Raw genomic sequence first — 14,370 nt, 5'->3', positions numbered from 1 at the left:
TTTTTTTTTTTTTTTTTTTTTTTTTTTTTTATACTTGACCTTTTGTATTCAAACCTGCTTATTGATTTTTTTTTTTTATGTATCTGCAAGAATCAACGCTTAATCTATTATTATAATCAATAATTTTCCAGAATCTATCGAACGTGTTCTTTGTACTCGCTCTCTTTTTTACCTTCGTTTTTACATCACATCTTGTACCTGAAGAAAATGTGAAACAAGAGGTAAACGTTGACAATTTTGTTTTCTTTATTTCCTTTGATGATTTCCATTTACAGCAAGAGTTTTCTATTTATGTTCTGTTAATAGGCCCGAGTTCACTTGTCTGTCATAAACACGGTTAAATCGTAACTTGGAGGGAATTTAATACACTTGAGAGATTGAAATGGCTCTCTGACATTTTTCCTTCCATATATCCCGGTTCACATATGCGTCCATCAATAACCGAAGATAAAATTAGTATATCTCAATGATTAGATACTAAATAATTAAGAGAACACAAAAAGAAATAGGTTTTCTAGTACAATATGCAACTTCCATATTCAGCGAAAATATTGTTCAAATCCGAATTTTGATGGCGTCGTGGTGCTCTCTCTCCACATGGGTTTCTATATTACACCCCATAACCTCCGATCTTGCATTATGATTAGAGAAGTTTACATATATGAGAGAGAACACATTTAAAAAAAAAAAACACTTTACAAACGTGATCGTATTCAATATTCATTCCCCCAATCAGATTAGAGATTCAACAACCCCTGATTCTCTTCTATACGAAATTTCCTTAATTCTAGTTATTACATTATTGTTTTACACAGTATTCATTAAAATGATTCCTGGCCGTTGACTTCCTTTGTTACTTCAGGGAAATAAGAGTAATGAGATAGAAACAGAGTCTTTCAAGTAAAACAGATCAGCTATCTCTCACCCTCTCTTGAGTCTTCTTGACTGTGATAAAACATGGAAGCAACAAGAATGGGTTTTGTGATCAGATCTTTCTCTTACCTTCGAAAATCCCCTCTTTGTCTTCAGACCAACCTCTCTCTCTTTCCTCGTCGTTTACTTCACAGCCACACTCTATCTTGGAAGCCCGCAAAACAAGACTTGTTCGTTGTAAGGTCTGCTGATCTTGAGGGTACTCGTCCTTCGACGCACTTTTCTCCTTCCCTTTGGGGAGATCACTTCCTCTCTGTTTCCCTCGATCGCGTTGTAAGTGCATATGAGAACCTTTCACGTATCTTGCAGCAGAAAACATGATTCTTGACCAGCTAATTGTATTCATTTTCTAGGAATTTGATAAAGTAGAAAGAGAGATTGAAACTATGAATCCTCTGGTGAGAGACATGCTTATGTCTTCACAAAGCAGTGACAAGGAGAAGATTCGCCTCATCCATTTGCTTATCAGCCTCGGGATCTCTTTATCATTTTGATAATGAGATTCAAGAGATCCTTAAACACAGTTTCACAAAGTTGGATGACATAATAGTTGGGGAAGATGATTTGGAAACAATCACCATCATGTTTGAGGTCTTCAGACTGTACGGTCACAAGATGTCTTGTAGTAAGAAACTAAGAATAGTAGTTTCCTTGATACGCATACATGCATGCAGCTTATTCATAACATAACATATGTACTAAATTACTTATAAAATCTACTTTGGGTACGTGCTTCCATTGTAGATGCCTTTGGTAGATTCAGAGGGGAGGATGGGAGGTTCAAGGAGTGTCTAGCCAGAGATGTTAGAGGTCTGCTACAGTTGTTCGAAGTAGCTCATCTCGGAGCACCCTCTGAAGATATAATGAATGAAGTTGATAAGCCCCATCAGGTTTATATAAGGAGGAAAGGCAAAGAAGAAGTGGCACGTGGGGAGCAATAGAGGAACATGTGCAGATTGAAGGCGATTACGAGAGAAATTGGAGGATCGAGCAATTCCAGAATCATTCAAAACCAGGATCAAACAAATCAGGTACCAAATTCTTTCTCGGAACCTTGTCGTAGTATGCTTAGGCCAAGACTCAGAGAGAACTAGTTGAAAAATGTGGAAATGGCTGTATTTGAGGGAATTGGCACATACGGGTGGATCGCCATGGTTGAAAGATTCTTCAGAACAGGAGGTTATAATGATGTAGAGAAGTTGGCGTTGGTAGCAGTTAGCTTACAAGGTGAAGCTCTCAGTTAGTATAATTGGGAAATCAACAGACGTGAATTTGCAAGTTGGGAACAGTTTAAAGCAAGCTTATTGTTGCGATTTGAAAATTTGAAGATCAGAGGTCCAAGCCAAAGTTTGTTCTGTATCAAACAAACCGGTTCCATTGCTGATTACGTACAGAGATTTGAGGATTTATCATCGCAAGTGTCAAGTTTGGATGATCAGAAGTTAGAAGGGATCTTCTTGAATGGTTTAACTCAGGAGATGCAGGAATTGGTGCATATGCAAAAGCTGAGAAACCTTCCTGAAATGGTAGCAGAAGCACGAGCCATGGAGTCCAGTATCATCAGAAGAGTGGTTCAAAAAGAGTTGTTGTTGGCTAATAAAGAGAACAAGGAGATAAGTGGACCGGAGTATAGAAGTAACACACATCACAACACTAAACATTGGAGACGAAACCAGTCTTTATGGAGAACTTACAAGCTACTGAGAAGCAAGTAATGAGAACAGAACAAAGACCTAGAAGGCACAATTCTAACAGTGAATTGGATGAGAAGAGACGAAAAGGACTATGTTTCAACTGTGATGGTCCATGGTCAAAGAATCACATTGTCCTAATAAGGAATTGCGAATCTTGACTATTTTAAATGGGTATGAAGTGGAGGTGTTAGACGGAGGAAGAGAAGAAGCAAACTTGGAGGAACCTACCGGAGAGTGTATGGCCCTATCCTTCTCGTCATATAGAGGCATTTCTTCCCACTCAACAACTAAAGTCAGGGAAACTATGGGAAAGACGGAAGTGCGTGTCATGTTAGACAGTGGTGCAACACACAATTATATTTCTGCAGCGGCAGTTAAGAAATTAAAACTGAAGTGTACAGAGGATCCAAACTTAAACATCAGACTGGGAACGGGAATAACAGTACAAGGAATGGGAGTTTGTGAGAAAGTGACCTTCTCAGTTCAAGGTTTGGAGTTCACCACACACTTTGTGGTATTAGAACTGGGAATCTTGACATCATTCTAGGTGTGTTCTGGTTGAGTACTTTGGGAGATTGCAGAGTAAACTGGCAGAAGAATGAGGTGTCGTTCTTATATAAGAACATGATAATTACATTGAGAGGAGAATCTGACTTATACATTTCAAAGCTTTCCTTGAAATCACTATCTGTTGGATTTTCAGTTACTAAGAGAGGTGTCGGAGTAGCATGATATGTGTATATTTTACACTATTTCATCATGCATTTCTCATTCATTCTGTTCTCTTAACTCATTGTTTTGCATTATTTTCAGTCTCTTTTGCATAATATGCATATTTAGGTAGTATTTGCATTGGTTTTGCATGTATCTTGCATATTGGAGTTATTTCAGGTATTTTAGGAAATGTTCAAACCATCAAAAGCAAACAAGGAGCAGGAGAGCAGTCCAGCGACCCAACCTTCCACGTCTTTGATCGAGTTGAGTGAAGATTTTACTTTGGGATTCAGCTTTCTACGTCTTCATCAAAGTTGTAGATAATCGAGTCATCTTTCCAATGCCATTGATTTCAAGCAAATCGGAATCGTGATTCATGAGTTATCATTGTTTTAGTGGACGCACATACGATCTGAATTCCGACTCGACCTGCACGCAAAGGCAAGCTCCCACTCGATCGAACATGTTAGCAGCGACTCGACCAAGACGTCTCAGGAGGGCTTCTGAGAACCCTCAAGATGCGACTCGATCAGCAGCTCTCCTTAGCACCCTCAAGACGCGACTCGATCAGCAGCTCTCCTGAGCACCCTCAAGAAGCGACTCGATCAGCAGATCTCCGATGACATGTCTCAAGCCACCATTCAATCAAGCTTCCTGGACTCCGACTCGATCGACACTCTCACGATGCGACTCGGTCGACGCTTTTATATCGACGTCTTGGTTTTGTTCTTAAGACGCATCCGGGAAGGGTTCCCAAACCGACGTTCTATATTGTCGTTTTATGTTTTACTATAAATATGTTTTGTTAAGTTTTACTGAGACATCTCATCTTTTATCTCATTTTCGTTTTGTTGTTAAGGTTAACCTAGCCACCAAATACGTTCTGAGACTTTGTATTCCGATATCTTTGAGAATATTCAGTTTTTGCATTTGATTTCTTCTACAAAGTTGTTCATCTTATTCTTGTCTATCTTATTATGTTTTATTCAATGCTTTCTGAGTTTGTATCCTTGATGATGATTTCCGGATCTAAGTAGTGTTAGAGTTCTTGAGGATGGGATAGATTAGGTAGAGGATCTTAATATGTAGGGTGTTTAAGTTTAGATTTGTATACTCCCTTCTGGACTAGAGTTAGAAATACCAGTTTGTCTCTGATCAATTGGAACTAGGTCTTAGACATTTCCGCATCCAAAAGGTGTTTGATGAAATGTCTGACCAACTAGTGCCAGAGACTTGCATTCCTGGCCTAAAAGATTAGTTGTCTAGGGTGTTCGTTGACGTGAATGAACTGGTTCGTCATGCCTGCTCAACCATGTTTCTCTAGCGAGAGCTAGGTTTGGAAGTGTTCGAGTTTGAGTAGCTTCTGCCAAGAGATTGGAAACTTAAACATCAGACTGGGAACGGGAATAACAGTACAAGGAATGGGAGTTTGTGAGAAAGTGACCTTCTCAGTTCAAGGTTTGGAGTTCACCACAGACTTTGTGGTATCAAAACTGGGGAATCTTGACATCATTCTAGGTGTGTTCTGGTTGAGTACCTTGGGAGATTGCAGAGTAAACTGGCAGAAGAATGAGATATCGTTCTTATATAAGAACATGACAGTTACATTGAGAGGAGAATCTGACTTATAAATTTCAAAGCTTTCCTTGAAATCACTATCTGGTGGATTTTCAGTTACTTAGAGAGGTGTCGAAGTAGCACTATGTAGCCAACAATTGAATCAAGGAGCTTCACAACCAATAGATGTGGACATTCAAATAGTGTTATCAAGGTTTGACAAGGTGTTTGACATTCCCACTGACTTACCTCCTATAAGAGGCAGAGAGCATTCTATCACCGTGCTACCTGGGAATAATGCTATCAGTGGTAGACCTTATCGATATCCACATGCACAAAAAGAAGTTATGGAGAAAATGGTGAAGGAGATGTTGTCATCGGGATTATACGACCAAGTCAAAGCCCCTTTTCAAGCCATGTTCTGTTAGTGAAGAAGAAATATGACAGTTGGCGGTTTTGCATGGATTAGAGAGCCTTAAACCGAGCAACTGTGGCGGATAAGTTTCCTATTCCAATGATTGATCAGCTCTTGGATGAGTTAAATGGGTCAGTTGTATTTTCTAAACTTGATCTTCGTGCTGGTTATCATCAAATTAGGATGAAGGAAGAAGATATACCCAAGACAACATTTAGAACTCACGACGGTCATTATGAGTTTTTAGTAATGCCATTTGGCTTAACTAATGCCCTTGCGACTTTCCAAGCTTTGATGAATGAGCTGTTTCGACCATATCTCAGGAAATTCATATTGGTGTTCTTAGATGATATCTTGATTTACATTCAACAAGGGAACAACATCTCAAGCATCTGACAGTTGTTATGGAGATCTTGGAAAAACACCAACTGTTTGGTAATAAAAAAAATGTTCGTTTGGTCAGAAGCAAGTGGATTACTTGGGGCATATTATTTCTCAGGAGGGAGTGTCCAAAGACCCAGAGAAGACAAGAGCTATGGTACAATGGGTTACTCCAAAGTCAGTGAAGGACTTGAGAGGATTTTTGGGCCTAACAGGATATTATAGAAGATTCATCAAAGGTTATGGGGATTTGGCGAGACCTTTGACAGATTTGTTGAGAAAGGATAGTTTTGAATGGTCTGTAGAAGCTCAATTAGCCTTTGATAGACTGAAGAAGGCAATGTCAACTGCTCCAATATTGGCATTACCAAATTTTGAGGAGATCTTTACGGTAGAAGCTGATGCATCTGGTTTTGGCTTACGGGCAATGTTGATGCAGAACAAAAGACCAATTGCTTTTTTTAGTCATGGACTTACGGCTAAAGAACAACTCAAACCGGTCTACGAGAGAGAATTAATGGCAATAGTTTTGTCTATCCAAAAATGGAAGCATTACTTATTTGGGAGGCATTTTGTAGCGCATACAAACCAGAAAAGTCTAAATTTCTTATTGGACCAACGAGAAGTGACAATGGACTACCAGAAGTGGCTAATCAAGTTGTTGAATTATGATTTTAAAATCATATACAAGCCAGGATTAGAGAACACAGCAGCGAATGGGTTATCTCGGATGACACAACCTTATGGAGTGTTGTTGTCTCATTCACTTTTGGCATTGACAGTGCCAACAGTGTTACAACTCCATGACATATATGAAGAAGTTGACAAGGATGCAGACTTGCAGAGGGAAGTGCAAAACTGCCTATCCAAGCAATCTACCCAATCGAAATTTTCGGTGAGAAATGGAAGGTTATGGTATAAAAATAGACTGGTTTTATCAAAAAAGTCAAGGTTTATTCCATTGATATTGAGTGAATATCATAATGGACTGTTAGGAGGACATTCAGGTGTATTAAAGACAGTCAAAAGAATTCAACAATCTTTCCATTGGGATGGCTTACGAAGTGATGTTCAAAAGTATGTGGCAGAATGTGATATTTGTCAGCGACATAAATACTCGACATTGGCACCAGCTGGCCTTCTCCAACCTCTTCCTTTGCCACATCAAGTGTGGGAGGATATCTCTATGGACTTTGTAGAAGGTCTTCCCAAATGTCAAGGAAAGAATGTGATCTTGGTAGTAGTGGACAGGCTGAGTAAGTATTGTCACTTTCTCAGTTTGAAGCATCCTTATGCAGCATCATATGTGGCAAGATTGTTCGAAGTAGTTAAGCTCCATGGGTATCCAGAATCAATTGTTTCAGATCGAGGGAATACTTTTTTGAGTGCTTTTTGGAAGGACTGTTTTAAATTGTCGGGAACCAAGTTGAAGTACAACACTGCGTTTCACCCTCAAACGGATGGACAGACAGAGGTTCTGAATCGGTGCTTAGAAACATATCTCAGGTGTTTTGCTTCCTCTCATCCCAAGACTTGGCATCAATATTTGTCGTGGGCTGAACTCTGGTACAATTCAACTTATCACTCATCATTGAAAGCAACACCCTTCAAGGTCTTGTACGGTCGTGATCCACCAGCAATAGTGCGCTTTGAAGGTCAAGCTACTAAGGTTCCTGAGTTGGAGGCTATGATGAAGGAACGTGACTTAATGATGTCCTGAATTAAGGATCACCTGATTCATGCACAACGGTTGATGAAAAACAATGCTGATAAACATCAAAGGGATATTGAGTATGCGGTTGGTGATTGGGTTTTTCTGAAGTTACGACCTTACATGCAATAATCGGTAGCTAGAAGAGCTTGTCAGAATTTAGCAACGAAATATTATGGTCCGTATGAAGTGATGGAGAGAATCGATAAGGCAGCATACCGATTACAATTACCTCAAGGCTCAAAAATCCACCCAGTTTTTCATGTCTCGCAGATTAAGAAGGTGTTAGGTGAGCATCAACTGGTCATACCATTACCAGAGATATTCAATGAGTCAGATGAGTTGGTAATTGAGCCTGAAAAGGTATTAGATACTCGCTACAATACTAATGGCATTTCGGAGGCGTTGGTTCATTGGCGAGGTCTACCTGACTATGATAATACTTGGGAGTCTGTAAAGGAGTTAAAGCAGCAATTTCCAACCTTGGCGCTTGAGGATAAGCTGCGTTTCGAAGGGAGGGGGGTATTGATAAGCCCCATCAGGTTTATATAAGGAGGAAAGGCAAAGAAGAAGTGGCACGTGTGGAGCAATAGAGGAACACGTGCGGATTGAAAGAATACTTTGAGTATATAAGCAATTGTAAAAAGAGTTTGTTAGGCATGTTGTTTGTTGTGAGAACACGAGACGTATGTGTCTTCGTTGGGAGAGAATTATGATCTAGTTGCGCCTAGAGTTTCTCTTGGTTCTTTGTTAGAATTTGTTACTCTTGTACCATTCATTCATCGTTAATAAAGAGAGAGACTTTTTCTTAACAGAAGCACTGAATTTTACGAGGAATCACTTGGAGTCTTGGGTATTTGATAACTGATAACATCATTATTTTACCCATTTTAGCTATAGTTTTAGTCTGCATTTAGGAATAGTTTGATATGATTTCAATGCTTTAATGTCTATTATCAAGTATTTCAGGTTTGAAGAAGGTTTTACAGGTTTTATAGCAAAAAGGACCAAAAGACAAGGAAAATATGTTTTAGGAAAGTTTAAGAGCTTTACAGTACGGGCAACTTTTGAAGACCTTCCTAAACTCAAAATATATCAAGCTTGGTGTCTATGGAAAGCTGGAAGAGTCATTTTTCTCCTCGAGGTGGAATCAAGTCAATCCATTCATTCATCCGGAAGTTATGTTCGATTTACCGAAACGTGTTATAAACTGACGTAAGAAGAACTGACCTACGGATGGGCTTTCATCCAAGGCCTGACCAGCGACCATCACGGCGGCCCAGTCCAAGCCTCCTCCATGGTCCAGAAGCCTCTTTCGCCGCCCCTTGTCCTGCACTTAACAAGAGAAGACGTTTCTACTCTTACAAAACCCTAACCGTAAACAAAACCCTATAAATACTCTTAAGACCTAGGGTTTTGTGGTGTGCTTCCTTTGTGCCTCTAAGTTCTTCATACACGCCACCAGCAGCCGACCTAGAGACAACCAGAGACTCCTTCACCGCCGTCGAAATTCGTCCTCTCTCAACTCCTCTTAGAAGCCATCGCCGAAGACACCAAATCTCTACTCTTCCTTATTTCTTTCATACTTACTTTGCTTTTGGGATCAAGTTACTTTTGTGACAAATAGAGAAGTTTACTTTGAACCCCCTTTTGTTTATTGATTCACTTTTGATGCTATACTTTATAATATCAATGTTGTTTCTTTGCATCATGCGCGAGTAGTTTACTTTGTTGGGTTCTATGGGGTGATTCAAGGGGAATTCATGGTTCGCTTCAATTAGGTTGTTAGATCTTATTTTCGGTTTTATATTAGAGTTCTTTTGGAAAATCTTTATCTTAATGCTTATGCTTGGATTGATCACCAAGTACTGATCTAGAGAATGGGAGCGCTAACCATGTTATCCTACTTCTCTGAACTAGTGTTATACCGAAGCCTTGCTCGTAACCTGCATAAGTTGAGTTGCGAAGTTTGGTGAATGTATCGAACTTGTTTAACTAGCTGGTTTGCATGCGACGTTGCCTGAGAAAGTTGATAACGGAGCGTGAAGACTTTAGACTTTCATTCTATGAGAATAGCTTGTTAGTTCATTAGAGTTTCGTAATTGAGAACCTAGACCGAAAATTAGTATTTACTTGTTAGATCTTACACTTAATATTGCTTAGAACCATGAAAACCCTAAGATGACTCCCAAAATGCCCAACGCCTTAGTCTTATAATTTTAAACCGCTTTTATTTACATTTTATTTATTTGCAATAGTTATTAGGAAAACCAAAACCTCAATCTCTTCTTTAGTCTTAGCCATAGTTCTTTCCCTTTTAATTCAATTTGTACTTGCTATTACTCTCTGAGGGATCGATCCTAAAATACTACAATTGATTAACTGTACACTTTCAGTCGTCGTGTAGTCTTTTAGGTAAAAATTTTGGAGTGAAATTCTACACACATCAATAACCTATCCAGTGAAAACTCCCCAACTATCCAAGCATATACAAAACTCATTATACATACCTCGATACTGTAATATAGAAGTACTAGTGGCAAGAGAATATATATCTTACTACGAACAAGAACAACGTCACGACGAGATCCTGCTCAAGTTTGCCAAGCTTAGCTTTAACTTCTGCCAGTTTCATTACGTCCAAGAACTCAAAACCCTCACCAAGTAACATACTTCTCTTCAATTCATCTTGTTGATAACATTGGTCTCAATTTCAATTTTTCCCAATTCATTAATTTACTTTTAGGGTTGCAGATGGTGGAAGGACTTAGATCTTGCATCTAAGCTGCCTTACATTAGGGATAGACTTGTGGAGTGTCATTTCGGGGCTCTAGGAGCGTATTTCGAGCCACAGTATTCGCTTGCAAGAGTCGTAATGGCTAAAATCATAATGATCGTGGTTGTTGTGGATGATACATATGATGCATATGCAACCTTTCCCGAAGTTACAGCTCTAACGGAATGTTTGCAAAGGTGCTCTCTCTACTCTCTCTGTATACATATATAGGGTGTGTTTGCAAACTAGTACATTTTCAAAATTTGATAGGTTTTTAGTACATTTACTTTATTAGACGTATATATATTATATTGTGTGTCTATCCATGCATATATCATACCTCTGCCACGTTGTAAAAATCTTACATTAAGCAAAGTAAAGTAAATGGCAAAGTGGTTGGATTTTACATCAAAAATAGTTAAAAGGAGGAGGGTTTGAATCCACCTATTAACAATCTGCACCCACTAATATATGCATATAGCTCTTCTTTCTCTTTTAAATTTTAGTTGGTGGAAATATATTTATCAGGTGGAATATTGGTGTCAATGATAATCTACCAGAATATTTACGAATCGTCCTCGGAAGTTTGTTTGAAGTCATAGGAGAGATTGAACGAGAAATGAGACCAAAAGGAAGATCGTACGGCGTCAGCCAAGCAGCAGAGAAGGTAATCAATATTTTGTATGTATTTTTATATGTACATTTCCTACATCCTTGATTGACAAAGAAAAAAAAAAGAGTTAGTGGACTCTAATTAATTCTTCGAGTCTATACACAGCTCAAGATCCTTGTGAAAGCATACCTAGAGATAGCAAAGTGGGCATGGACGGGTCATGTATCAACCTTCGATGAGTACATGAAGGTTGGGTATTTGTCAGGTGTGATGGGTGATTTTGCAGCGTACAGCTTTATTGGTATGGAAGATATAAATGAGAACGAATCTTATGACTGGCTCAATACCGATCCCCTAATCATCAAAAATCTGTCTTTAATGTTCCGCCTATCAAATGACGTAGGATCCTACGAGGTATACACCACACACTATAGGGGATATCTCTAGTTCTTGATCTTTTTTGTTTTCCTCTTCGCAAATTGTCGTGAATAAATGATATTTTGCAGACCGAGATTAACAGAGGAGAGGTGGCTAATGGGCTCAACTGTTACATGAAACAACATGGAGTCACCAAGGAAGAAGCATCCCAAGAGTTGCATAAAGTGTACAGAGACCATAAAAAGTGGTTATGGAGGAGTTCATGAACTCACATTACCATAACCATGTATCGCACCAGGTTCTGCTGCGATGCCTCAACTTTGCACGCATCTTTGATGTTTACTACACAGAGGGTTATGGATTTAGTGAACCCAAAAACAAAATCGAACACTTTATGACCTCCTTGTACGTCCACCCGATACCCCTAGTAATCTATCTTTTAACTCTTAAGAACTTTTAACAAACCAAACTAAGATTGCACACTTCTACTTCCATGAAGAAGATTATATATGGGGTATCGTTTTAATACAAGATGATGTATTGTGTTTTTTGGTGTCTTTTGTCCTTCATTCAATATTCGTTTTGAGCCATTTGTCGCATATTTGTCTGTTTTTTGTGTCTTTTTTTTTTTTGAGTTGTGATTAGGTGTGGAGACGATGTGATGGATTTGGAGTCTTTTGATTGGATTCGAGTTTAACCAGAGTAAAGAAGCAGGAAGTGACTTTTGGACATCTCCAAGTTGAAATGAATCAGAAGTCTGGTGAAGCCTGGATAAAAGTCTGGTGAAGTCTATAGACAAGTTTGCTGAAGTCTGATGAAGTCTGGTAAAGTCTGTATACAAGTATGCTTGGTAACAAGTCTGTTGAAGTTTGGAGAAGTCTGGTGAAGTCTGTACACAACTCTGGTGAAATCTGTAGATAAGTCTGCTGAAGGCTGGAGAAGTCTGGTGAAGTCTGTAGTCTCTATACCTGCCATCCAGAAACTTATTTCTTCTTCTGATTTTTCTATTTTTATTTCTTTTATTTCTTTTATTTTAATAAGGGTATAAATACCTCAAAGACCCAATATTTTAATCTTATAAATTAAATCATTTATTTCTTGCATTTTTATTTATAATTTCTGATACCAAACAAACTATTATTCCTCCATTTTAGCTATTTATGAATCTCGAAAATCTTTAGTGTACCATTGGTATATATGGATTTGACCCGCATATATTGTCTCACGGTTAAGTGTATAGGGTAATTATTCGAGCAATCACGAGAACTCAGATTACTGAAACTCTAATTCAAGAAGGCAAGTAATAGTAAAAGAGATTGTACTGTGAGTATATCTGTAACTTCAAGGCACCTCCAAAACAATAACAATTCATATTGGAGATTAGAGCAGCCATATTGGTTACATACTCATGGTATTTTTAGCATTAAAATATTAGTTTTTTTTTATAACTTAAATTATGTATTTACATTTTAATTTTAAAACAAAACTTGCGCTAATGAAAATAAGAAACCCTATTGGAGATGCTTTTACACTGCATTCACTTTAACACAAAGCACGAATGATCACTCTTTTGGCTGAGCCTGAGAGAAACAAACTCATAATTTCTCTGATGAGGTTTAACGCTTTGATAATGACATAATCATAATCCTCAACTCTAAAAATTATCCTAGACGGAATGGTGTCCTAATCTATATTGTACTACAAGTAGACTCACGCCATCGCCCGACATAAATTTATAATAATTTTAACAGATCTTAGATTTATTAAAATATTTAAAATTATGTATTTTGTGTTCTGATAAATTATCTTATGTTTGTTATTTGTTTTGTTTTTAAATAAGTATTTTCAGTCACTTAAATGAATAACTATTGATTAGTAAATCATTAAACTGAATTTTTTTATTAATATGAAATGTTACTTCAAATATTTAGTATGTATCACATAATATATAGAGCTATTCATGTTTTGATGCAAAATCAAGACGTACAAACGTTTTTTACATTAGGAAAAAAATATTGATTAAGTATAAAATAAAATGCAGATGAGCATGTTTCGGCTTTTAACATAATCTATAGAACATCAATATATTTTAAAACCAGACACCTCCAAGAAGGGCGAGACAGTAGCTTGAATTTCTCGAATAACCTCTTCTTGAGCCGAAACTCATGCTTTTCCTTCATTCTCTGCATAATTAATTTCATTAATTAAATAAATAAAGGTAGCATAAATAATTTTGAAATTTATATATTACCAGCATGCTTCACACATGTTTAAAAGTTTTATTATTATAATTTGAGTGTTTTAGCAATAAAATATTTTAATCTTAATAAATTATACAAATGACTTCAAATGCATTTGTGTTCTAGAAGTAGAATTCTTTTTGTTTCTTGATTAATTGAATTTGGAAAAGAAAGTTCTTTGTTAGATATTTCTATATTTTGATTACGTACTTTATATCTATTGAACATACTAAATGCAAACTGAATTTTAGTTGAGAATTGAGTAAAAAAATGTTATTGATATATTAATATATCAAATAAAGGACTATGGAAATGATTATCGGAAACAAACTTAATAAATACATACAAATACAGTTGTAACGTTAAGGAACAAATTTAAAGTAATAGTATTCGAAACAGTTAATATTTGTTTAAACTCATTTTCATGGGTAAACATACAAACACACTTGTATAAAATATAGCATGGGTGATAAGTAGCATAAATATTGTGACTAAGATATAAAATCTATTAGAGTTTATGAATTATGATCTAAAACTAAAAAATTTATATTAAAAAATTATCAAATGGATAAAAAGAAAAACAAATTACAACATTGATATACAAAATAGGCATTTGAAACAACATTTACCAACATTTACAAGTGAGAATGTGTTATGTGCCTAAGACCTTCTTCATCTAACTCTTTCTAATGAATAACCACATTTAACATGTTCACTTCTATATATGCTCCAAAATTTTGAATCAATTTATTTATTTCAAAACCTACAAATGTCACATATAGGAAAACGTTAAATATTACAAAATTTAGAAAATTATGTGAGAGGTAAAATAAGATGTTTAATGACGACCTTGTCTAGCTATTTATACATAAATTTGTAGTAGTATGAGAGGTTTTTCAGTTTTTTTTTTGGTCAAACATCATAACAGTTATGGTTACATTTCAAAGAATAAATATAT

The 14,370-nt window shown here is 36.9% G+C and overlaps 1 pseudogene; it reads left to right on the top strand.

Moving 5' to 3' along the window:
- LOC104704837 lies at positions 958–11,632 on the top strand (annotated as a pseudogene).

This window comes from Camelina sativa, chromosome 1, assembly GCF_000633955.1.
Source record: "Camelina sativa cultivar DH55 chromosome 1, Cs, whole genome shotgun sequence".
NCBI lineage: Eukaryota > Viridiplantae > Streptophyta > Magnoliopsida > Brassicales > Brassicaceae > Camelina > Camelina sativa.
The sequence above is the reverse complement of the archived record's forward strand: the minus strand, read 5'-3'. Positions and strand labels throughout refer to the sequence as shown.